Source organism: Rutilus rutilus (genome assembly GCF_951802725.1).
Source record: "Rutilus rutilus genome assembly, chromosome: 1".
NCBI classification, from domain to species: Eukaryota; Metazoa; Chordata; class Actinopteri; order Cypriniformes; family Leuciscidae; genus Rutilus; species Rutilus rutilus.
The window spans coordinates 73,066,059-73,092,710 of NC_140209.1; the positions used below are offsets into that span (position 1 = coordinate 73,066,059).

General features: G+C 45.2%; 1 protein-coding gene across 1 annotated transcript in view; it reads left to right on the forward strand.

Moving 5' to 3' along the window:
• The window catches only part of LOC311305794 (uncharacterized protein), a 1,216,100-nt gene that overhangs the window by 1,074,993 nt on the left and 114,455 nt on the right, over nt 1–26,652 (forward strand). The gene's annotated exons all lie outside the window — the stretch shown is intronic.

Below are 26,652 nucleotides of genomic sequence, written 5' to 3' on the forward strand. Positions count from 1 at the left end.
ATATATATATATATATATATATATATACACACACACACACACACACACATAAGAAATGGATCATATACATATAATTAGGGTTGTGCCGATGGACGATATCATCGTCCATCGTGATGGCTGACCGACATCAAGATGGTGAGCCATCGTGATGCCACGCCCCCACCCTGTGAGACCAGCCCAGTCTCACGGCAGTTCGTGTTCGTGTGTACACCAGTGGTTGGGAACCTGGCTCTTAGGCAAAAATCATGTGGCTCGCAAGGTCTCTCACCCTTTACCAACGAACAATAAAAAAATTAAGACGTGCGTGTTCAGTGCTGTTCGCGAGTGTCACGAGTCACCACAGTCAACTAACCGCTTACGTTTCTGTGGTAACCTAACAGTTACAGCTCCTGCACTGGGATTCAAGCAGCTGCTGCTTGTTTAAGGTGATGGCGAAAATCATTTTAGAACAGCAGCGAAAATGTAAAAGTAGGCTATATAAACTTTAATATATCCTTTTATTGAAACGGGTGCTTTACTGTTCAAAGAGACATTTCGAAACATTTCACCCGCTGGTACTTTCACTTTTGCCGCAGAGACCCTTTATGTCCTATAAATGTGTCGTATTGTTGATAATCCGCGCAGATTTCAGCTGACGATTCTGTTTAAAGTTATTAATAATAAAACATGAATGAATGAGAAAGAGCAGGATGTGCTTTATATTAAAAAGAAATATTAAAAGCGCGATAAGTCACGAAAGAGACCTGAATTGTACTGACAGGATGCTGTGCGTGCGCTCCGAGCGCAACATGGACAAGCATAGTCTTTGTCTTCGGTTGCGAGCCTAAACGGCCAAATAAACATATAAATATTTTAAAATGCCAAGCCGAGTATTCCCGTGGCGTAAACACAGTAGAAGTAGCTACTCTCTCTCTTCGTGATGGTCAGCGCGATTCCGTAGCATCCCCCCCCCCCCGACGATATCATCGTCCATCGCGATGTTTTACTGTAAACATCGTCAACTGCCAATTTAGGGGACATCGCCCAACCCTACGTATAATACATACATACATATTATATTTATAAATTAGCCAACACAGAAAACAAAAAAACTATAAACACGTTTACAGATTGTGAGCCCTACAACCTACTGCGCCAATTCTTCATCTATATTTTAAAGATGGAGCTGACCTCCGCCCCGACCTCCGACTTTCACGGTAGTCCATCCAGTCACTGATTGCGACCATGGGTGGAAAAAAAGCACATCGAGGTGCTGGTGTTCTAGCTATATATCACATATTTGAGCTTAATTTTTGACAAATTATTTACTTTAAATTTGGGTAGGAAAAATTCAAGTGGAAATCCAAAAATTACTATCTTGTACACATGCTTTTAAAGAAACAGATTTTGAATTATTTTAAAGTGATGCCCTACAAATGAGATTGTTTGTAAGAAAGTCCCTTTAGATCTTTTAGAAACCTATACCTTACTGAAGCTGCTGACGTTCATTTTCTTCCCTCAAGACGACGTTTTAAAACTTTTGCTTTTGGTGGTGCTTTAACCCTCTGGGGTCTGAGGTGTTTTTTCTAGGCCTGGAGGTGTTCTGACATGCTCTGACATTTGTGCTTATTTCTGTTACTTGTGACATTTTCATTCGTCTCCCCTTTCTCGTAAAGGCTTGAGCCGCTCAGCGTGCCGTGTGCCGTTGTTTTTTTTTAAATGGATTTTGGTCCTTCTCATGAGGGACCAATCATTTCATTTGGGGCCCCAGGGGAGGACAGATGTCGATCGCTACATCGGAGAGAGGGCTGTTATACTCTGAAAATGATGCTGAGTTCCTACTGTAATGGTGTGTTCTCATGCTGAAGATTCAGACTTGACAGCCACACTTCCTGGGTCTAAAGTGCCTAGATGCGTGTGAAAAATTTTAGCAGTATGGAAGCATTTTGGTGCCAATATGGCAAGCCAAACATGCCTAAATCTGCGGAAGTTTTTCCTGTCTCACTACCCCTGCACATTCAGTGCATGTGGGTAGTTCTGATTCGGGGTGGAGCTGTGCTTAGTGACTGACCGTGTTTAGTCACAGCGCTGGCCCTCGGTCAGACGATGTCCACACTGGTGGTCCAGAAGCACCTCAAAACCGCCCGCTCGGAGTTCGTTTCCCCCCGCAAAGGGTAAGGGAAACGACCCTGAGAGGAGCGACCCGGAGTATGTGATGTCTGCTTTTCGGGAGTGCGTGTCATCACCACTCCTTCCCCCGGGGGAGGGCCGGGTGGAGAATTTCATTTCTGTTCCGCCGCTGGTCATCCAGTCAGCGGTACCCAAATTTGAGCAGTCCACTTCCTCTGAGTCACTCACGGGCCCCCAGTGCTCAGATGACAGTGAGGGCTTCGGCCTTGTCACTCTCGTCTCTCGCTGGGTGAGGAGGTGGGAACCAGGACTCGATGCCCCCGGGACTCGCTCCTCGTTTCCCCTCACGGTCGAGTCTGGCAGACCAGTAAGACCAGTCTCCTCCGTCCGAGAGGGTCAGAATGGCAGTGCGCGCCGCCCACGATCAGCGCCACTCTCGTTCCCCTCTCTCCAGCTCGCGGATAGCAGTGACACAGCCTCGGCTGCGTCGCTCCTGTCTGCAGCTGGGCCCGGAGGCGCAGAGACCAGGTCACGAGGAGTCAGGGCCTCGTTCCTCGTCTCTCCCCCTCCCCTCGCCACCGGGCAGCCCGCAGCAGAATGCCCACGGGCCTTCTCTGCCGTCTGCCCACAGGTGGAAGCAGGTTGGTGTCAAGTTAAAACGCCCAGACCCCGCTCTCGGTCACTACAATGCCACCAGAGCCGGGTCCCTGTCTTCCACCTCGCTGCCCCTCCGCGGGTACGCCGGTGGTTCGGGTGGGTTTGTTAGGACGGTATCTGGAAGCCTGGCTAGTGCTTCCGGGTCCGTCCCGATGGCTCATTCGCACCATTCGGTTCGGCTATGCATGCCGGCCTCCCAAGTTCAAGGGCGTCCACTGCACCCGTGTGCAGTCAGTGGGTGCCCCTGTCTTGCGGAAAGAGATCGGTGTCCTGCTGGCGAAGGACGCGATCGAGCCGGTCCTTCCTGCCGAGATGAGGTCCGGGTTTAACAGCCCATACTTCATTGTACCCAAGAAAGGCGGTGGGTTACGGCCAATCCTGGACCTGCAAGTTTTGAATCGGGCCCTGCACAAACTCCCGTTCAAAATGCTCACGCAGAAGCGCATTGGTTTGCAGCGAGCGACCTGAAGGACGCGTACTTTCACGTCTCGATTCTTCCTCGACACAGACCGTTTCTATGGTTTGCGTTCGAGGGTCGTGCGTATCAGTACGAAGTCCAACCCTTCGGGCTGGCCCTGTCGCCTCGTGTCTTTACGTAAGTCGCGGAGGCAGCCATTGTTCCCATGAGAGAACAAGGCGTTCGCATTCTCAACTATCTCGACGACTGGCTCATTCTAGCTCACTCGCGAGATGTGTTGTGCGATCACAGGGACGTCGGTTGGGGCTTCAGGTTAACTGGGACAAGAGAAAACTCTGCCCCGTGCAGAGGATCTCTTATCTCAGTATGGAACTACCCAGACTGTGCGCCTCACAGAAGAGCGCATCCAGTCAGTGCTCACCTGCCTCAAGTCCTTTCGAGGCAGGACAGCGGTTCCACTGAAACAATTTCAGAGGCTCCTGGGGCATATGGCAGCCGCAGTAACGCCGCTCGGCTTGTTACATATGAGACCGCTTCAGCGCTGGCTTCACGATCGAGTCCCGAGGTGGGCGTGGCAGAACGGTATGCTCCGGGTCAAAGTTACCCCGCGCTGCCGCCGAACCTTCTTCCCATGGTCGGACCCTGTGTTTCTACGGGCTGGAGTGCCCCTAGTCCAGGTTTCCAGGCATGCTGTGGTGTTCACGGATGCCTCTGCCATGGGTTGGGGGGCCACGTACAACGGGCATGCAGTCTTGGGTCTGTGGACGGGGCCCCAGCTGCATTGGCACATCAACTGCCTAGAGTTGCAAGCAGTACGTCTAGCTTTGTGTCGCCTCAAGGGGTTTCTCAGACACAAGCAGTACTGGTCCGAACGGACAGCACTGCGACCGTTGCGTACATCAACCATCAAGGTGGTCTACGCTCCCGTCGTATGTCGCGACTCGCCTCCCACCTCCTCCTATGGAGTCAGAAGCATCTGAGGTCGCTTCATGCCATTCATCTTTCAGGGGAGCTCAACCGTGTGGCAGACGAGCTCTCACGGTTGCCTCCCCTGCCAGGAGAATGGCGACTCCATCCCCAGTCGGTCCAGCTGATTTGGAGTGTCTTCGGAGTCGCACAGGTAGACCTGTTTGCCTCTCCAGACACGACCCATTGCCAGTGGTTTTACTCCCTGACCGAGGGGACCCTCGGCACGGACGCCCTGGCTCACAGCTGGCCTCGGGATCTACGCAAGTATGCGTTTCCCCCAGTGAGCCTTCTTGCACAGACTCTGTGCAAGGTCAGGGAGGACGAGGAGCAGGTCTTGTTAGTGGCGCCGTATTGGCCCACCAGGACTTGGTTCACGGAACTCATGCTCCTCGCGACAGCCCCTCCTTGGCCGATTCCTCTGAGGAAGGACCTCCTTTCTCAGAGACGGGGCACTCTGTGGCACCCGCGTCCAGACCTCTGGAAACTCCATGTCTGGTCCCTAGTCGGGACGCGGAGGTTCTAGATGGCCTGCCACAGGCAGTGGTAGATACCATCACTTCCGCTAGAGCCCCCTCTACGATGCGCCTCTATGCGTTGAAGTGGAACCTGTTCGTCGATTGGTGTTCCTCCCGTCAGGAGGACCCCCGAACTTGCCCGATCAGAGTCGTGCTTTCCTTCATGCAAGATGGGTTGGAGCGAAGGCTGTCTCCCTCCACCCTCAAAGTGTATGTCGCTGCAATAGCAGCACATCACGATGCAGTAGAAGGTAAGTCCTTGGGGAAGCACGACCTGATCATCAGATTCCCTAAGGGTGCTAGGAGGTTAAATCCACCTCGTGTGTTGCACTCTGTACCCTCTTGGGACCTAGCTCTGGTTCTTAGGGCTCTTCAAAGTCCTCCCTTTGAGCCTTTGCTGACAGTAGAGCTTAATATCCTGTCCATTAAGACAGCGCTCCTGTTAGCATTGGCCTCTTTCAAGAGGGTCGGGGATCTGCAAGCATTTTCGGTCGACGAATCGTGCCTGGAGTTCGGGCCGGGCCTTTCTCATGTTGTATTGAGACCCCGGCTCAGATATGTGCCCAAGGTTCCTACCACTCCCTTCGTGGACCAGGTAGTGAACCTGCAAGCGCTGCCCCAGGAGGAGGCAGACCCAGCCCTAGCTTTTCTCTGTCCCGTCTGCGCACTGCGAGTTTATTTGACAGAACGCAAAGCTTCAGAACCTCAGATCAGCTCTTTGTCTGTTATGGAGGCCAGCAGAAGGGGAAGGCTGTCTCCAAGCTGGGGTTAGCTCACTGGTTAGTGGATGTTATCACCTGAGCGTATGAGTCTCTGGGTGAGCCTTGTCCTCCCAGGTTGCACGCTCACTCTACTAGAGGTGTTGCCGCTTCCTGGGCTTTGGCTCAAGGCGCCTCGCTGACAGACATTTGTAGAGCTGCGGGCTGGGCGACACTGAACACGTTCGCTAGATTCTATAGCCTACGTGTGGAACCTGTTTCCTCCCGAGTACTCGCTACGGCCAGTGGTGCGAGGGAATAGGTTGTGTCGGCTTGCTACGCCATTCCGTGCCTCGGCCGGATACGTGCGTCTTTTGCTCCGTTGGCGCCCTACGTCGGTGAGCCTCGTGAGTTCCTCCATCACCCCTCCGGTGTCAGGCGTGGCGGACCGCCCGGCGCCAGGTCTGCTACCTCTAGTAGGAGTTGCTAGTAGACTGGGTGTTTTTCAGTGGTCTCTACGGTGACCTATGATGCCACGTGCAGTTCAGCCGTGACTTCCCCTTGACAGACTCGTTCTGTCGTCCCTGTTGAGTATGCTCCCACTTCCCTCGGATTGGGACTACCTCAGGGACTGCCATATGTTTCACTACCCCACTGGGCTAGTACATATGTGTATTCCAGGCCTTCCTCAAGCAGGCTGGGCTTCCGCAGCGTTCCCCCACCCCCCCTGGGGGTTAGGGCACGCTTCCCAGTGTTATCCAAAATCCACTGTGCGGGTCTTGCGGAACAGCAGTGTGATTCCCTAGCTAGCTCCCGCAACTTATTCAATAAACTGCTGCAGGGTAGCTTAGCTGGGTGCTGGAAGGGGCCAGCACCATGGCGTTTTACTAGGGATCCCAATTCGTCAGGGAACTCCCCCGACGACACGTCGGAGTTCCCAGGATGAAAGGGAACGTCTCGGTTACGTATGTAACCCTCGTTCCCTGAGTACAGGGAACGGAGACGTGTCGTCCCGTCGCCATGTTGCTGTTCCTTCGCGGAGGATCGGACACTGTTCGGCTCCTCAGCGAAAAGCACTATGCATGCGTTGCTTCCGCCTTTTTATACCCGCGCTGGTAGGCGGGCTGCGGAATGCAAATCCTGCATGCCAATTTCATTGGCTCGTTTTAATTCACTCGTAGGCAATTGGTCTCCCTAGCGTGATCCCAATTCGTCAGGGAACTCCCCCGACAACACGTCTCCGTTCCCTGTACTCAGGGAACGAGGGTTACATACGTAACCGAGACGTTTTCTGTGTCGGCTGCAAAGATGAAGTTGACGATATTGACTCGCGATCTTCGCAGTAGTGAACGTGCCGGAGAGAAATGCACGGTTCATATGGATTACATAGTTTTATGTTGTTTTGAATGGTTCTGTTTAACCCCCTGAGGTCGGCGGTCTCGCCGGCGATACCAGCTCGCTTTTTTTTTATCAGTGTAAAAGAAACTCATAAATACTCTGTTGACTTTGATTTTCCATAGGAGTTTCATACATCAATCGATTCTGTTAAATGTGTATTATTTTTGTGTATACTCACAATAAAAACAAAGTGTTGTGCTTTTCGCCAAATTAAGAAAAATAAACACGGAGCGCGATCTGCCTTCTCTCTGTCCGTGTAGACCATTCTGAAACGCGTCCGAAAATGAATCATAACTCAGCAAATACTTCTCACACAGACACGTGGTATATGTCTTTATGAAGCTTGAAATCTCTTCTTTTAAATGAAGTAATTAATATAAAAAACAAATGTTTTCAACTCATGTAATCCGTTTGAAAGCAAGGAGAGGTACCGTTTTTTCCTTCTGCCTCATTATCTCTATAATGAACCGAGGCCGCCCCGCCCCCGGCACTATTCACATGGTAAATAGTTTAGGTAATCTATGCTTCGCACCCGCCCCCCGATCAATGCCTTGAAAACACGAAGTTTCATCAGATCAGATTCACTGATAGTTCATCGCGTTTAGAGAGGATGGCTCGTTTCTCCGGGAAAGACGCCCTTCAGATGATTCTGGACAGCGAGGAATAACTCACCTTGGCTTTTCCTCAGAGGAAGATTGTAGCTCAGACGACGAACGGCAGCATTTTCAAGAGCGAATTGATCACGCCGAGTAAACACCGAGTTTTCACGTGAGTACATACGTGTACTCAAGTGGTCTAGTGGTAGAGCATTTGCCTAGCATGTCAGAGGTTCTGAGTTCGAATCTGCACTCATATAGTTTTTTTTTTTTTTTATCAAATCAGATTATGTTTATCAGTGGTTGTATATCAGGCAGAGACATGTTTGTGTGTATTTTGTTTTGTAATTTCACTGTAACAAAAAGAGAGTCTCCACAACGGATTGAAGCGCGCGTCCGAGTGAAGACTGCGCGAGCCTAAAACAAACACAGTATCCGCGTCTGACTCGCGGGAATCCACGGCGCAAACCTGTGAGGGGCTGTGTTTTCTCGAGCCCCATATCAGCTCGAGAAAACACAAGTTTATTCAGATCATTACTTGTTTACACCGTCTCGCAGCGCTGTGAGGAATAATAATAAGGGAAAATGTCCCTCAAAAGGTAGATGTAAACAAACTATTAAAAGGTAAATATAATTATTTTCTTTAAATCATTTTTATTGTGTTTTATTAGTAACAAATTTGGGGAGAGGATAAATATTCCAAAACTGAAAATACAGTATGAGAATTAACTGCACAATTACTAGACATGTTTACCTTGGATATTATACAATTTGCAAGCACAATTTGTGAAAAAAAAAAAAGTATATAAAAAATATAAATACAATTTATTTTTGTCTATAAATATATACACATATATATGTGTGTGTGTATGCACATATATATATTTGTATAAGCAACGTATTAAACTGCAAATTAACATTTATATTCCTTATAATAAAAATGAAAGACCTATGTTACAGACATATGAAAGACAACATTTCGTTGATTAGTTTTGGATAGATTATACATTTTTACTGTAAAATATCTGCCACCTCAAATAAGCTTTTATTTGCCAATTTTTTGTCAAAAATAATCAAATAATCAATCAAATCCTTAACTTTGAAATATGTATGATAAAATGTATACTTTAGTTTTTACAAAGAAAGATTACTCTTGAATTGTTGTTTATTGAAATATTTACAAGGTAGATGTAAACAAACTATTAAAAGGTAAATATAAGCCTTTTCTTTAAATAATTTTTATTGTGTTTTATTAGTGACAAATTTGGGGAGAGGATAAATATTCCAAAACTGAAAATACAGTATGAGAATTAACTGCACAATTACTAGACATGTTTTCCTTGGATATTATAGGCCAAATTGCAAGCACAATATGTGGAAAAATAAAAAAGAATTGAGATACTTCCAACTGTTGCTCTTGCATTCTTGTGGCTCAGTGACTCACCTGAATGAATGGCTCATTAAGTATGCGGTCCTCAGGTGTGAACCACTAAATATGCATGATCTGTGACGCCCACTCGAATATTGCCTTTCCAAACAGAAAGTGCTTTGCAAAATTCAAATCAATGTATTGTGTTATGTGAATGATTAGGCAGGGTGATTTTCACATCATTTTGAAGAAAAAACACTAGGCAATGACATCTATTAGACAAAAGTCTTATTGGCACATATTTAGTATGTGTTTTGTGGTCTTATTTCAGAAACTTTAGTTTTTAGTTTTTTCAATAACCACGCATAAACATTATTCTCTCAAAAATGCAGACATGTACATTCTTGTTGCTCACATATTATGGTAGCCCTGTTTGTGCTAAATAGTGTGTAATTTTTTTTTGCCATTAATATGTTTATAAGCAACTGAAAAAAGCACAAATGTCAGGGCATGTCAGAACATCTCAAGGACCCCAAAAACACCTTAGACCCCAGAGGGTTAAAAATAGAGATTTCTGTAGATGATAGATATATTTCAATTTTTTTTTTTAGGTGTGTGAGGCGAGTAGGCTACCTTATACGCTGAGTTTCGGTTCATGGATGATAGCTTAAGCTCCAGTTCAGGCGCTGGCGCCTCCGTGTCGTGATTATCTATTGTCTGCTATATTTACTTTTTATTTATTAAATCTAGGAATTTAGATAATGAAACACTGATTAAAATTAAGATACAATTAATACAAAACGAAATTCGCTTTAAAGAAAGGCTTTGTGCCCCTGGTCTCACTCATCCTTGCAAAGCTGCATCAGCTCAGTGACATTTGTAGGCTTTCCAACATGAGCTGTGTTTCAAGTCCTTCCACAGCATTTTAATGGAATTGAAGTCTGGACTTTATTGGGCCATTCCCAAACTTTAATTTTCTAATTTTCTGACCATTTTCATAACATAGACTTTCAGAGTTGTACAGTTTTAGTTAATTGCAATCTTGAAAGGGATGTTGATGTCTAACATATTAAAGTTCACTGAGCCTTTTGTTTGCCTCCATATTCAATTGTCAGTTTTTGCAACTGACTTTCAATACATTTGTATAAAGAATAAAATTAAATTCAGTTTAAGGATTTGTATTGTTCAGGTTTAACTGATTAATCAGCTGAATGTTTTCCTCTCTGTTCTAGACTCTCTAACTGCAGTGTGACAGAAGAAGGTTATAAAGCTCTGGCTTCAGCTCTGAGATCAAACCCTTCACACCTGATAGAGCTGGATCTCACAGGAAATGATCCTGGACAATCAGGAGTGAAGGAGCTCAGTGATTTACTGCAGGATCCAGACTGTCAACTGAAGACACTGAGGTGAGACGGGATCAAATAATTAACTAAATTAGCTATATGCAGGCTAAATATTCATAACTAATATATTATTTTAGTTATATAATAAGCTGTACAATTTGTTGCATCAAAATGATCAAGATCAGATCAGATGCTGCAGGTTGTGTCATGATGATGATAACCGTCAACACAGTTTAGTTGTGATACGAGCTACAGGTCAAATAGACATTATGGGTCAGTATATGTGTGCTGACATTCAGGAGTATACCTTAATAATTAACAATAATAGTTTTCCATCAAGCCCAGATTCACTGCATCTCTCTACACCAGGTCTATGAGTCTCCAGATGTTCTCAAACATGCAGTTTCAAAAGCCAGTTTTCTCTGTGCTGACGTTTCTCACTCCTCCTGCTTTAAAGACAGAAAGATCTTAATTTCACACTCTGTATTCATACTGAAAATCATGATCTAGTGAGCTTTTGCCCTTCTGCTCTGTGAGACCTTTCTGTTCTTATGCTTATGTTTGCTTTAGGACTGAGTGTTGCTCTAGTTTCTTTTAAATATATATTTATTTGTGTATTTAAATGTTTAAAGAAAAATTTGATATCTAAATAACTAACTTAAGCTTGTCTTTAAAACAATAATTACGTTTTTTATCGTATCAATAATTTTTTTGTAATGCGGTGGACAATTAGTTGATACCTGAATTGCCTCTTCTGCAGGTTTGTGAGTCCTGCTGCAGAGGAAGCCTGTCAGTATGTGAATAGAGTTGTGGGTATAAACCCGTTACTCCAGAGAGAGCTGAATCTGAGAGGACATAAACTAGGAGACACACGAGTGAATCAGATCGCTGCCCTACTGCAGGATAAACACTGTCAACTCAACACACTGACGTGAGTATTGCTCATTTATTTATTATATTACTTTTAAGCAGTTTTTCCCTCAGTCACACAGAGCCAGAACAATTTAAAGTAATAAAATTAAACAGTCAATTAAACTATTAAGCTGCAACCCCACTTTTGAAAAATCTCCAGAATGTCACATGATTATGGCACTTTTTCATGTGTTCCATATATGGACTAAAGCTGCGTCCGAAATCACGTACTATGGGAGTAGGTACTAGCCTGGCAAGCCAGATCTACATCCAGATGTTAGGTCTGGCAACTCACCATAGACGCGGCTCAATCCGAGGGCGGGATAAACGGCTTTCTTTCAAATTCCCTCTGCACGCAATAGGACAGTGCTTCAACCAACCAGAGCGTTTTCCCAACAGCGGAGCTAGTTGATAGATTCAACTTTTGCCATATCTGGCCGGCAAAACTACGAACACATCTTCCTTTTTTTAAGAATGACTTAAGTGCTGTTCTTTGCTCTTTTCTCAAAGAAAAACTTAACTCCAAGTCCTCCAGAGTCGCGGCCAAAGCCGATTTGCCGACTACATTTAAATTAGAACGTACTTCGCGACCGTTAAAAAAGTACGCTCTATATAGTATGAATACGGGTAGTATGAATGGAGTCCGGACGTACTGGTATTACGGTTGGTATTGTCACGTAACATGCGCGGTCACATCAGCGCGAAAATTTAAAGAGCCCATTCCACTGACTGCACTTAGAGCAATGGTTTTAGTTCTTTCTGCTTTCGTCTGCGTTTTTATGTCGTTCGTGCTCACAATTCAGAGGAGTCGTCGGTCAGCTGCTCGCAGATCACGCCTTTGTCGAAAGCTTTTGTGTAATTTCTCAAATAAGTTAAACATCATTTAGCCAATACATTTTACCTAAAAAAAAAAAAAAAAACACACACACACACACACACACACACACACACACACACACACACACACACACACACATAAACCTGTGAACAATGACAGATGTTGATTTTTGGTAAGGAAAAAGTAATTTATTTGCTTGTGATATTACCATCAATGAATAAACATGAATGAATCAATAGTATGCGTGTATCTCTGTTGATTCATTCATGGATGGCAATATCACAAGCAGTGTGTGTGTGTGTATATATATATATATATATATATATATATATATATATATATATATATACAGGTAGGGTAACACACTGAGGTCAGATACAATACACACATATACACACACACACATTCATATACATGTGCATACATGAAGACTTCAGATGTAAAAGAAAAAAAATTCTTCTAAAATTAGCATTTTTATCAAGCTTGTATATTTAGGTTCAGTAATTTCACTTTAATGACAATTAATAGGTCCTTTTCATTGCCATTAAAGTGAAATAACTGAACATAAACATACAACCTTGATAAAAATGATCAAACTAGAAGAAAAATTCAGATGGCACTTAGAGGCTTTTACATCTTAAGTATTCATATATGTGTGTGTGTGTGTGTGTGTGTGTGTGTGTGTGTGTATATATATATATATATATATATATATATACAGTGCAATGCATAAGTGAATACACCCATGCTAAAGTTGACTAAAAAGAGGAATAAAAAATCATATTTTGGAAATTGAACTTAATGCCTTAATTAAAAAAATTAGGAAAAATCCAACCTTTAAGGACACCAATTTTCTTTGTGAATGAATAATGTATCGTAAATAAATAAATGTTCTTCCTTAAAATGCATGGTGCATAAGTGAGTACACCCCTATGTTAAATTCCCATAGAGGCAGGCAGATTTTTATTTTTAAGTTTTTTTTTATTTATTTTTTTAGGATACTATGCATCCTGATAAAGTTCCCTTGGCCTTTGGAATTAAAATAGCCCCACATCATCACATAGCCTTCACCATACCTAGAGATTGGCATGGTTTTAGTTGGGCTATTGAACCATTGACTTTATTATATAAATTTTTCTCTGACTGCTTTAACTATGAGTTTATAAAACACATTTGTTATGCCAAGAAATAATCAAGAGAAAGATGATCAGGTGTTTATGACTGTTGTGTTGATTACATAATCATCCTGGACATGTCTGATTCTCTGATCTTAACCAGTGTAAAAGCTGTGGACTTATTTCTTAGTTAAACCACTGTTAATTCTCAATAAAAACTTGTGTAGACGTCTGACAGAAATAAAGTCAGTCTGGTTAGTAATAAGTGAAGCTGGTAATGCTGTTTGTGGAGTTGTTTAATCCTCCTCTGCTGAGATCTTCACAGATTTAATGTCTTCTTTTCTCTTCAGTTGATTTCATCTAAGGCTGTGGCTGAAGTCAGTTGTAGTTCTTGTGTTTCTACTCATCTCTTTTTCTGTTCTCTTCTTTGTTTCAGTGATTCTTTTTGTTAACAGGCTTATTAAGGCTGAGATGACTTCATATTTAATATATACAGATTTTGTGGCTCAGATAAGGTCCAGATCTGGTTTATTTATTTGCTCTTGGCTGAGATGTGGCATTGCTATGGCCTGCTTGTGGCCCAGATCTGGCAAACAGGAGCGGCCAACCCAAGTGCCGTAATTCCACGCTGCATGTGGGCCAGATCATCTTTCCACGTGTGCCAGATGTGGGCCGGATCTGGGCTGACACAATGTTGCTATGTGGGTAGTTTGTTCTCCCTTCCTTAGATTGAATGTTCAGAATGTTGAAGGTGGGACTGTGTGGTCAGATCTTCCACTGTTGGCAAATACAGCTGTCCTGCATGCACATTTGCCTATTTTTATTTTTTATTTTTTTATTGTTGCTTTCATACCTGTTAGCTAATAAATATGTTTGTTGAACATTCCCTGAATAAATGTTGTGGGTAATTCACTGGATCCATAAGCTATGGCTTCTCAATTTTCACACTCTTTAGGAATATTTATGGAGTGTAGCCTACTGTATGCTTTATGCTTTAATTCATTCCTCAGTAACATTAAAATAAATAATAAATAAATGCTTGACATCCCTTTTACCACAGCAGTATTGCTGCTCAATTTAAATTAAGCCACAAATTGGCATCATAACAATAATCTGCGAATACACATGCACTGCAAAGACACAATGTCAATAGCATGATTTATTTAATGTACTTACAGTTGTCGTCAGATATTCAATTTTATTGAAACGAATGTAACAAAATAATGTGGGCATGGTCTGTGTCGTGAAATCTTCCCTTAAAGGAGAACTCCGGTCAATTTTAACATTGAGCTCATTTTTTTTTGTAAATTTGGAGTGCTGTCAGTACAGAGAACAACGACAAAAATCGGTGTTGCCTACACCGTGTTATCCTCTTTTTAAAATTTGCACCCTGTTGACTTCAATGGGGCACGTTTTAAACCTGCTTTTAGCCTCTTAACATCCTTGATGTGTCATTACAAGTGCACAGCCATGTGAGTGATTCCTTCAGAGTGAACACGGGTGAATACATACCTGTATTTCGGTCGAAGTCCAAAAAGTAGTCGATTGTCGAGTTCACGCGCGTGATCATACGTACTAAACCTATGCGCGTAAACTCGACAATTGATTACAACGGACTTCGACCGAAAACAGGATGTAAATACAGGTATGAGCGCTGGCTGAAATAACATCATTTTTATTCATATCTTTCACATCTACTGCAGTCAGATTGACTGCGTGTTCACTCTGAAGGAATCACTCACATGGCTGTGCACTTGTAATGACACATCAAGGATGTTAAGAGGCTAAAAGCAGGTTTAAAACGTGCCCCATTGAAGTCAACAGGGTGCACATTTTTAAAAGAGGATAACACAGTGTAGGCAACACAGATTTTTGTCGTTGTTCTCTGTATTGACAGCACTCCAAATTTACAACAAAATGAGCTCAATGTTAAAATTGACCGGAGTTCTCCTTTAAAGGCGTCTAAAACATTCAGCGGAGCAGCGACAGAGTAAACAACAGTGTCCCAATATGATACAAACATTTACCAATAACGTGGAAAGCTTTTAAATCTGCTCAGAGAAAGATTCGCTGTGACGAATCTGTCACCGTTCAACATCTGCTGGAAATCCAGGTAAAATTATCTGCGTGCACGCGCGCGTCCCCAGTTGATCCGTAACACCGGCGCACTGGCAAAGGTTAACAGGTTAATAACACAAAATTAAAAAGGTGATATCAAGCTTTAAATATTTGATTAAGACAGACAGTTTGATCGTGGGTCAATAATTATATCAGTTTCTGTAGAGGCAGAACAATGTTTTATTTCAGACATCAGGATCAGAACTGTTCATAACTGCTTTCAATTTAATCTTTGTATTTCACAAATATCTAATTTTGGTGCAACATATACTGTAACTTGTAAAAACCGATTAAGTGCATTTTAAAAGTCTGTGATCAGTATCTTCCTGTAATAAGATCCACTGAAGGTAAGTTGACTGAACGCTAGTGATGGGCGCTTTCGAAACACGCTTCATGAAGCTGTGAAACCTTTACGAATCTTTTGTTTCGGATCAGTGGTTCGGAGTGTGTATCAAACTGCCAAAGTCACATGATTTCAGTAAACGAGGCTTCATTACGTCATAACTGTTTCAAAACGTTTAAAATTGTCAATGGTTCACCACTGGGGGGCGATGATCTCTGTGAACCCATGAATCATGCAGATTCACTGAGATTGAACAAGTGTCTGTGGGCTTAACCTGATCTCTGATCAGTTTTATACATTTGTAGACGTTTTAATTAGACATTAGTATAATTAAAAGCAATAATAGTAGTTAATAGTCTCTTATTGGCCTGTTTAGCTGAGCCATCCATAAAATACACCAACACTGCCTCACGGTGCAGCACTAAAGCAGATGAACTACCTTTTACAAAACTTGTTTGATTGTCTTCTGCTTAAGGAAATACTTTTATTCCTTAATCTGATCATGTTAGTTTATACAGTTATTCTTTGTTCATGTTAGTTCACAGGGGATTTACTAATGATATTCTGTTAACTTTTGTATTTAAAAATGTATTAGTAAATGTATAAACTTAAGGTTATTAAATGCTGTATAGTATTGTCCATCATTGGTTCATGTTAACTAATGTAGTTAATGTTAACAAATGAAACCTTACTGTAAAGTTTTAGCAAGTAGACAATGTGTCTGAAAACAGCCGACATAAACACATTTGACCCAGTGAGCAAACCAAGGGTGACATTGACATGAAAGAACCTTAAAGATTAAATTAAATGAATGTGTAAACTAACATAAATAGATCAACGCTTTCAACCATTGTATTGTAACAATGTTGGTAATTTATTTAAATGAACAATGTGTAGTCTTTCTCCATGTTACCTTTACCTTGATATCCCTGTTTATTTGTCAGCAAAAGTCTGCTGGATGAAGATGAACACGTTAGTTGATCATCATAGATCTGAGTCATTTTCTCTTTCTGTCTTCAGTCTGGATAGATGCAGAATTACAGAGAAACAGAGTCTCATCCTGACTTCAGCTCTGAAATCAAACCCGTCACACCTGAGAGAGCTGGACCTGAGCAGGAATACACTAGGAGACTCTGGAGTGAAGCGCTTATGTGCCGTACTGAAGGATTCACACTGTAAACTGGAGAGATTGAGGTCAGTCACATTCACATACAAGAATCAAAATGCTTAAAATCACTTCAACAGTTTAAACTAAAACACTTTAACATTGTATTTGTGCAAACTTAGTATTTTGTGATCTGGTGAAATAAAGATGAAGATCTCTCTTCCTCTCTCTGTTTTATTTGCTTATGAAGATGATGTGTCTTTACAGAATAAAGAGTTTTCTTTTCTTCTGTCTTATTTTCTTCTCTCTCTCTGCTAATGTAGGTTAAGAGGCTGTGATATGACAGATGAAGGTTGTTCTGATGTGACTTCAGCTCTGAAATCAAACCCGTCACACCTGAGAGAGCTGGACCTGAGCAGGAATACACTAGGAGACTCAGAAGTGAAAAACCTCAGTGATCTACTGATGAACCCACAACTCAAGCTGGAGAAACTACAGTTAGTATCATTATACTGTACAGCAATTACAGTGTGACTGAAGTTTATTTATTTGAAGACAGCAGGGCTTATGTTTCATTGTTTATAGCAGTGCACTTTCTGGGTTTCCCCTATTGCTCACAGGGGGTTAAAGTGGGATGTGAGTGTGCCGTTCGGACTCTTATTCTGGCTGTACTGAAGACGAAGCGGTTTGACCAATCAGATGAAAGGGGCGTTTCAGCACCGCCCACATGTGCAAACGAAATATCAAAGCCATAAACTGATTTGTAAACCACAAACAAAAAATTAGAAATCGAGCCGAAATCTAATTTTCCGTTTATTAAACTAAATGAAACAACGAATAAACGATCCGTCTTTTCATTTCTCGTTATTCCATTCCAAACAGGAAATGAAATGATCAGATGATACACAATCCTTGTATCATTCGTTCAGTCGGTTTTTTTTTTATATTGAAAGTAGAAAAATGAGAAAAAGTTTCCTATTTCTTTTTTTCATTTTTTCCAAAAAAACGAAAAACAAGAATTCAGCTTAGTTTTAGTTTTTTCGTTCTGAGGTAGAAAAATTTATAAACAGCTGGAATATTTGATTTCTACACGTGGGCGGGAATGAAACGCCCCTTTCCTCTAATTTGTCAGCCGAAGATCAAACTGTCCCGTCATCAGTTCTTCCTCAGTTCTGCACTGCAGAATAAGAGTCCTCTGTTGTGTGTATTCTTAACCAATGCGTTTATTGCAACTACATTTCATCTTTTTTTTTCATCAAATAACCAGACTAACATGGCTCGACACAACCCGTACTGGGAAAACATTAGACAGGGCTTTCTTCTGTGTAGACCAGGAGTTCTCAAGTGCCAGGGTTTTGCTATTTTCCTGTTTTCCGAACTGTAAAGTCACGTTTTTTTTAATTTATTTTTTTATCATGAACCACGCTGTGTTTTATTCCTAAGTGACTATATAATGCATTTTACTTCAAATAATCTAAATGTTGACTTTGAAAAGTAGGTGCGTAATAAGGCTATTCACTCTATTTTGGTTCATTTTTGGTGTGCGCCAGAAAGATGTTCAAGGAGACTGAGACGCGCTAAAGCAGCGCATCATGTTGTTTTCTTTATTTTCCAAAGGCATGACATTTTGTAGTCATTTTGAATGTACACAAATAAAAATATAAATGTTACTGTTTCGAATGACAGAGTATTAAACGACAGAATATTATTATTTCCCCTGCTGAGCAACAAATCCAAGTGATGTCGCCGGCGCATCGCTCGCTCACACAGCATCTCTATCAGTTCACTTCTGGCATTGCTAACATCGCAGCCTGTTCATTATTAAAATAAAACACAGTCAACCAAACATATAAAAAGTTATTCTGCTTAATTTAATTGGTCTGTTGTACAATATAAAGGCTGTGCCGCACAGTAGGTTACTTGCTGTTATTCCAAACTCATTTCCCTTGCTGTGAAGATGATGATTTAGCATATACGTGTATATTGGGACTTGACTTAAGTATAAAGCCTTCTTTACATTACTAGTTAGCATCCAAATGTTACATTGCAAATATGGAAACTTTGGACGGAATGAGAGATGCGCGAAACCAACGTCGGTACAGTTTCAGTTTCGATTCAAATAAATTCGTTTAGGCTTGGCGTTTAAAGGTGCCATGTGTAAAAAAAAATCAATTCATACTCCACATTCCATACCAGATGGGGGCAGTATACCTCCAGAAAGTGTGTCTACTCTATGAATATGACATCTTCAAGCTACTCCCCTTCACCTTTACCAGTGAATATGTTCATATTCGTTTTGTTCATATTACATTAATTTGACAGACAGCATTCGCTGATGTTGACCAACGTAACCAGAGTTGCCAACTATCACGCATTCACCGTGACACACGCAATTGACACTTTTCACACGCTCTCACAACACGCATCAATTTTCTCGTGCACAGAAAAATCGCGAAGCAAAGAGGACACGGATACCGACAGACTAGACAGAGCAGGTTAGTTATGATATAAAAAAAATTTCAGCTCTCAGATTCTGTCAATTTTATTACGCAATTCAAACAATAAATACCGTTTTGGCGCTTGTAAATGTTACGTGACAGATCCCTAGCGCACGTGAACCGATCATCTCTACTAATGTTAACTGTTAGCTAATAGTAAAAAACACGAACACTGTTGAAAGATACAGTAGGCTACAATTTACCAAAATGTATTCCTCATACATAATATCTACCAATCAGTGTTTTTTTATCAGCGTGAAGAGGTCAATAACATAGCTGGAGAACAATTATGTCAGATTTACCTCAGGAAAGCCATTTAATAAACATAATATAGGTTGTTATAATAAACAGAAATGTTGCAAGTTCGGAGTCGAACCTCATTTCTTTCATGTCCATTAGTTGTCTCCAGCGATGGAAAGCAGTGCCAATGTTTACTCTGGTTCTGTTCCTTTTTTTATCAGATTTTATTTGCGATTCCGAGCGCGTTTTATCCCTGCAGCGGGTGGGTGTGGTGGTGGTAAGGGTCTCTTGCCAAGGGCTTCAGCCATTCTTCCGCTCTCTTCCCTGAACTGAAATGTAGTAGTGGGCTGTATTTTCCACACGATTGACATCAGGTTCAAGTACGTCCACAAGCCATGCGAGTTATTCGTGTATTGCAGTTGGGCTGGTGGTGGTTATGTTGCTCGCATACCGCCTCCCATGGCCGAAACTGGTATTACAACACCTGTCGGGCCGTGGCTAGTAATGCTATTGCTAATTCAGGTTGATATCTCTGCAGCACTATAACTTGTCATTTTTTTAATGACATCATCGATCTTATTTCTTCTCATTCTTTTGATGCGTGTAGCTCATTTTTTGGATATTTTTACCTCAATTTTTACACATGGCACCTTTAAAATTGGCTAAATGTTGTTTATAATAAAGGACAAAATAGGCTATTTTTATAAGCTATTAGGCTATATTTTTATTATACGTGGCTACCTATTTTTCATTCTTGTTGTTTTCTGAATAGGCTACCATTCATTTAAGGATTTGACATAGGCTACAGTAAGGGGAAGTAAAATACGCATAGACATAGCCTATATGTTATTAATAGTGTTTATAATGTTAATGTTGTATTTTATTTACCGGTCTTTTACACTATTTCTGAATAGGCTAATAATAAAATGCGTTTGTTTCCCTCTCAACATGACCCGGTGCGCTGCGATACAAGCGCACATCTTTGAGATATAAATTAACAAATTTTACTAAATCACAAGGCCTACATCATAAAACTCAGAAGAGTATGTATTTTAATATCTCCGTTGTTCTCTGTTCTCCGGTTGTTAGATAGTCAGTCTGAATGACAGTTCATGCGTTTACGTTAATATGGGCTTATTAGTGTTAAAAATATTTAATTTACAACTAATTATATTGATTTATATCTTCATTTATTATTTTAAAAATATTACTGGGCGAGGGCAACCATGGTAGGCTAACAGCCGTCATTTAGGCTACCCTGCATAGCCAGCTGATGCAAAGCGTAGGTGAATTTATACACAGAAGAAAGCCCTGTCTAGTGGATTTCCCAGTAGGCCTACGGGTTGAGTCGAACCATTCGTTAGTCTGGTTGTTTGATGAAAAAAAGATGAAATGTAGATGCAATAAACGCGTTAAGAATCCGCACAACGGAGGACTCATATTCTGCCGTGCAGAACTGAGGAAGAACTGATGACGGGACAGTTTGATCGTTGGCTGACAAATCAGAGGAAAGGAGCGTTTCATTCCCGCCCACGTGTAGAAATCGAATATTCCAGCTGTTTATAAATGTTTCTACTTCAGAACGAAAAACGAAAAATCTAACTGAATTCTTGTTTTTCGTTTTTTGGAAAAAATGGAAAATCGAAAAAGGAACTGTTTTCTCATTTTTCTACTTTCAATATTAAATAAAAAAAAACGACTGAACGAATGATACACGGATTATACACAGACCGTGTCGTGTGTTCATTCGTTCTCTTACGAGAGGTTCTCTCGTATTGCGTAAGCTAGCTTACGCTGCGGGAAAGTCTCCTTTCTCGAGATACTGAAGCCAAAAATTATCCTTAATTTTTTAAACCTTGTCAACGCAGTGCGGCAGCCTGCAGACCTAGGGCAAGCGAATCGCGTGCCCATTGGCTGCTCTGCGGCAACTGCAGCAGCCTATGGCTGAGCCTTGCGCGTGACGTCACGTCCAATGAGCGCGCTTGGCGCGCTTAATGCGTCACAGCCCGTCATTAGGGGTGTGGCTTAGCGTATATAAGCAAGGAACAGAGGCTGCTTCGCTGATTTCTGTCTCTTCAGCGAAGCTCTTCGTATCGCTGATCTCCGAGGAAGCCGCCGTCGAATCAAGCGACCAGCACGCCGAGGATTTCAGCCTGAGGACGCCGGCCGCTCGCCGCCTTCAGCCTTCCCTGCCTGCTGCGCCATCCGGCATATATATATCCTTTTTCTTGCTCTGTGTTGTGTGTTTGTGTGTCCGCCGCGACACACTTGCATCTAAAAGAGCGCGAGGCGTTGTTGCAAATGCCTCGCACATCCTGTGGCTCGTGCAGAGCCGCGCTCAGCGACGGAGACCGCCACTTGGTGTGCGCTCTCTGCCTGGGCTTCGACCACGCGGTTCGCGCTCTCTCCGAGGGCGGCTGCGAACAGTGTGAGGAGTTACCGATGTCGACCCTACGGGCTCGACTCGCTAAATTTGAAGAACCTCCACCTTCTCCGGCCACTTCTTCCGGGCCACGTAAGAAGAAACGTCGCTCCCAAAGGCCGCCGGAACTGGACGCTACAGCTGAGTGCTCGCCGGAACCTCTCCCGCGAGCCTCGCTCTCTCCTTCCCCCCCACCCTTCACCGACGCGCAGCGGCCGGCCTCTGCCCGCACTGCCGTCGTCCTGGGGGATGATGCAGATGATGCCGCTGACAGCTGCTCTCTGCTCGCGTCTGACAGCGAGGAGTGGTCGGGCTCTCACCGCTCCGCCCCCTCGACTTTGGAGTCTTCCAGATCCCGCGCTAGTGTTGACGCGGAGCTTCTCCGCCTCCTCACTCAAGCGGTCGACAGAATGGGACTGGATTGGTCCCCACCCAAGGAGCCGGAGCCCAATCGCCTTGACGGGTGTTTTCTACCTAGCCGCCGCCCTGCGCCTGCCTCTAGGTCAGCACCCTTCCTGCCTGAGCTCCACGCCGAGCTCTCTAAATCCTGGAACGCTCCGTTCTCCACCAGACTCCGCTCGCCAGTCTCCTCGGCTCTCTCCCAGGTGGACGGAGCCGCCGAGAACGGCTATAACGGTATCCCCGCCGTTGAGGATGCTGTGGCAACGCACCTTTGCCCGCCGTCTGCTAGATGGCGCTCAAAGTCTGCCCTGCCGTCTAAAGCCTGCAGGACCACCTCAGCTCTCGCCGGCCGCGCTTTCGCCGCCTCCGGCCAGGCTGCTTCCGCCCTGCACTCAATGGCCATTCTTCAGATCCTTCAAGCCGACCTCCTCCGTGAACTGGACGAGAAGGGCTCGGATCAGTCTGCCTTAACCGATCTGCGCAGCGCTACGGATCTTGCGCTACGCGCTACCAAGACCGCTGCTCAAGCCATCGGCAGATCCATGGCCGCGCTCACCGTCATCGACAGACACCTTTGGTTGACGCTCGCGGACATGAGTGAGTCAGAGCGCGCTGTATTTCTGAACGCACCACTCTCGCCCACCGGCCTCTTTGGCCCTGCGGTCAGCGGAATTGTGGATCGGTTCTCTGAAGTGCAGAAGGCGTCGCAGGCGATGAACCTCTTCCTGCCCCGCCGTTCGAGCCCAGCCACAGGCCGCCCTCAAACTCAGCCTCCTGTGCGCAGCTCTAACCAACGCTCTTCCAGGCCTCCCAGCGCTTCGCAGCGACGCCAGGGCAGTCGCCCCAGGTCGCGCTCGACCAGCCGTCACAGACCGCCGCCCCCGCGGGGCCCGCGGCCCAAGATCGCGTTGAAGCCCGAGCCCACGAAGTCCTCCTAGCATCCGCAAGGAGGAAAAGATGGTTGAGTCCCACTACGGCCGGACCGCCATCAAAACGCACAGCTCTGTCAGTCCCCTATGTTCAGGCTACTGCAGCAGCACACACCGCAGCCAACGAGCCAGTATTAACACTCGCTCGCCTGCACACAAACGCCGTTTTCACGGCGACCCAGATAAATCTCAAAAAGAGTATAAGTGCTTTAAGTGTAGAAAATGTGCCCACACCCATGTGCTCACTGCTTCACACAAGTACAATCCCCATGGTAACGCGCCCAGAGCGCTCTCTCATAAAGCGGCCTCACACCGCTCGAGTACTAAATGTAGTAAATGTGCCCACACTTCCGTGCTCACACCTACTCGCTGCTCGCTCTGTCACTCAGTTACCTCAAGTTGCTACGGCTCAAGCCGCAGGGGTATTAAGTGTAGAAAAAGTGCCCACTCCCGTGTGCTCACTGCCTCACACAGACCAGGTTCCCATGGCAACGCGTCCAGAGCACTATCTCTTAAAGCGGAAACTTTCCGCTCGAGCATCAAGTGTAGAAAATGTGCCCACAGCCTTGTGCTCACACCTGCCCACTACCCGCTCTGCCAGACAGGTTGCAAACCTCATAAAGCCCCCAAACACTGGCCGTGTCATAAGTGCAAATCCCGCGCCAGCTCACGAGCACGCGCACCCACTTTCAGACACCATAATCCCCACGCCGCTCTCGCGCCTGGGTTATTTGACAGCAGTTCACGCTCCATCGTCCGAGATCGAGCTACTAAAATCTGCACAGTCGGCCAGCCCTGTTCTTCTGCCCTCGTGTCCGAGCATCGGCGGCGCGCGCGCCGCCCCATCTTCTCTGATACAGGTTCCCCATCCCGCGCAACGCGGCGATCTGAACCCAGAGACCATTCGACCCCTAGCTATGCATGCAAAAGCATGGGAGGCTATTCAGGGCGCGTCAGAATGGGTGCTCAACACCATAAGACACGGTTATTCGCTCCAATTTGCTCGTCGCCCTCCGCGTTTTCTAGCACAGACGGAAACGAAAGTGAGTTTGGAAACAGCACATCTGCTTCAAGCAGAAATAGCAAAGCTGCTGCGAAAAGGGGCCATAGAACAGGTTCATCCTTCCTTGAGCGAGTCAGGCTTTTACAGCCGTTACTTCCTCGTTCCCAAGAAGGACGGAGCATTAAGACCTATTTTAGATCTGAGACATCTGAACAAGGCTCTCATGAGACGGCCGTTCAGGATGATTACAACCAGACAGATCCTTGCGCAAATTCGCCCAGGAGACTGGTTTATCTCTCTCGATCTGAAAGACGCGTATTTCCAGATCCAGATAACTCCCCGTCACAGGCCATTCTTGAGATTCGCCTTCGACGGTCGAGCTTATCAATACACAGTCCTGCCGTTCGGCCTGTCTTTAGCACCCCGTACATTTACGAAATGCATGGACACGGCTGAGGAGTCAGGGAATGCAAATTCTGAACTATCTGGACGATTGGCTCGTTCTAGCGCAGTCAGAGACAGAACTTGTGTCTCACAGAACAGCGCTACTCGACCACCTGGAGGGTCTGGGTCTAGCGGTCAACTGGACCAAGAGCTCGCTTTCGCCCCGGCAGTCGATTTCCTTTCTCGGAATAGAACTAGACTCGGTGGCGATGACGGCCAGATTGTCGGAGCAGCGCGCGCGCCGCATCCAGCGCCTCGCTGCATCCTTCAAGGAAGGCAACCGGGTTCCCCTGAAAGCATTTCAGCGCATTCTGGGGCATATGGCCTCAGCTGCAGCAGTGCTTCAGCTGGGTTTACTGCGCATGCGCCCGCTTCAACGCTGGCTGAGTACGCGCGTATCCCATCAAGCCTGGGCGACCGGCGGCTCGCTAATCAGAGTGACTCAGGTCTGTGTCTCAGCCCTGCAGCCCTGGCTAGCAGCCGAATGGTATCACACGGGAGTGAATATGGGAGTGGTTTCACACCGGAAAGTTGTCTCAACAGACGCGTCCAACCTAGGTTGGGGAGCGCTCTTCGAAGGCAGACCGGTCTATGGCCACTGGTCAGACCAGGAGAATCTCCTACACATAAACTGTCTAGAGATGCTCGCGGTCGAGAAAGCGCTCATGCACTTCCTCCCATTCCTCCATGGTCACCATGTTCTAGTCCGCACGGACAACACTTCAGTAGTGGCCTATGTGAACCGCCAGGGCGGTGTCAGATCAAAGCAACTCTGCGCCCTGACGGAACGCCTCCTCGTATGGGCTCAGCACTCTCTGCGCTCTCTGAGAGCATCGCATGTGCCTGGCCATCTGAACGAGGGCCCCGACAGACTGTCCAGGGACAACGTTCCCCCTGGGGAGTGGTCTCTACACCCCCAAACAGTCCAGTCGCTGTGGCGCCGCTTTGGCAGAGCGAAAGTCAACCTCTTTGCGTCAAAAGACAACGCACACTGCCCAGTATTCTTTTCAAAGAGCGAGGACGCGCTGGCCCAGTCTTTGCCCAGCGGCCCGCTATATGCGTTTCCACCAGTCTCTCTGCTGCCTCAGGTCATCGAGAGAGTCAGGAAAGCGCGCCACACAGTGCTCCTCATAGCCCCGTTCTGGGAGAACCAAGCTTGGTTCCCGGAACTCATACAATTGGCAGACTCAGCCCCTTGGCCGATTCCGGTGCGGAGAGACCTTCTCTCTCAAGCCCGCGGCTCGATTTGGCATCCCCACCCAGAGCACTGGTCTCTGCATGCGTGGAGCCTCAACAATTACATGCTGATCTACCAGAAGGGGTGATGAACACGATCATACAATCTAGAGCCCCCTCCACGAGGCGGCTCTACACGTCTAAATGGTCGGTGTTTAACAAATGGTGCACTACCAGAGGGCTCGATCCACAGACATGTGGGGTCTCGCAAGTATTGTGCTTCCTTCAAGAGCTACTGGACGCGGGCAGGTCCCCCTCCACGCTCAAAGTCTATGTCGCGGCCATTTCAGCGCTCTCTGTCTCAGAGCCGGGCCGCGCATTAGGAAGGAACGAGTTTGTCATCCGCTTCCTTAGAGGAGCAAGGAGGATGAACCCCCCGCGACCCCCTTCGGTTCCTATGTGGGATCTTTCACTGGTCTTAGACGCACTGAAAGCACATCCCTTTGAACCCATAGAAACTGTGGATATGAAATACCTCACGCTCAAAACCGTTTTTCTGATAGCACTGTCTTCAGTAAAACGTGTGGGAGACCTTCACGCGTTATCCACTAACGCTGCGTGCCTCGAGTTCGGACCCAATGACTCTAAAGTTATTCTCAGACCGAGGCATGGGTACGTCCCCAAAATTTTGGGCACTCCCTTCAGAGCGCAGGTCATTTCCCTTTCAGCCCTGCCGAATGCTGGCTGCGAGGCAGATAGTAATCTCCTCTGCCCAGTTAGGGCGCTGAGAAGCTATATTTCACGCTCCGCCGCCTTCAGGCGTTCAGAGCAGCTCTTTGTTTCGTTTGGTGGGCGCACCAAGGGTCTCGCCGCCTCGAAACACACCCTGTCCAGATGGATAGTTGATGCTTACTGCTTACGCATCTAAAAACCTGCAGTGCCCTTTGGGCATTCGGGCACACTCCACCAGAGGCATGGCCTCATCGTGGGCGTGGTCCAGTGGGATTCCCATTCATGACATTTGTGCAGCGGCAG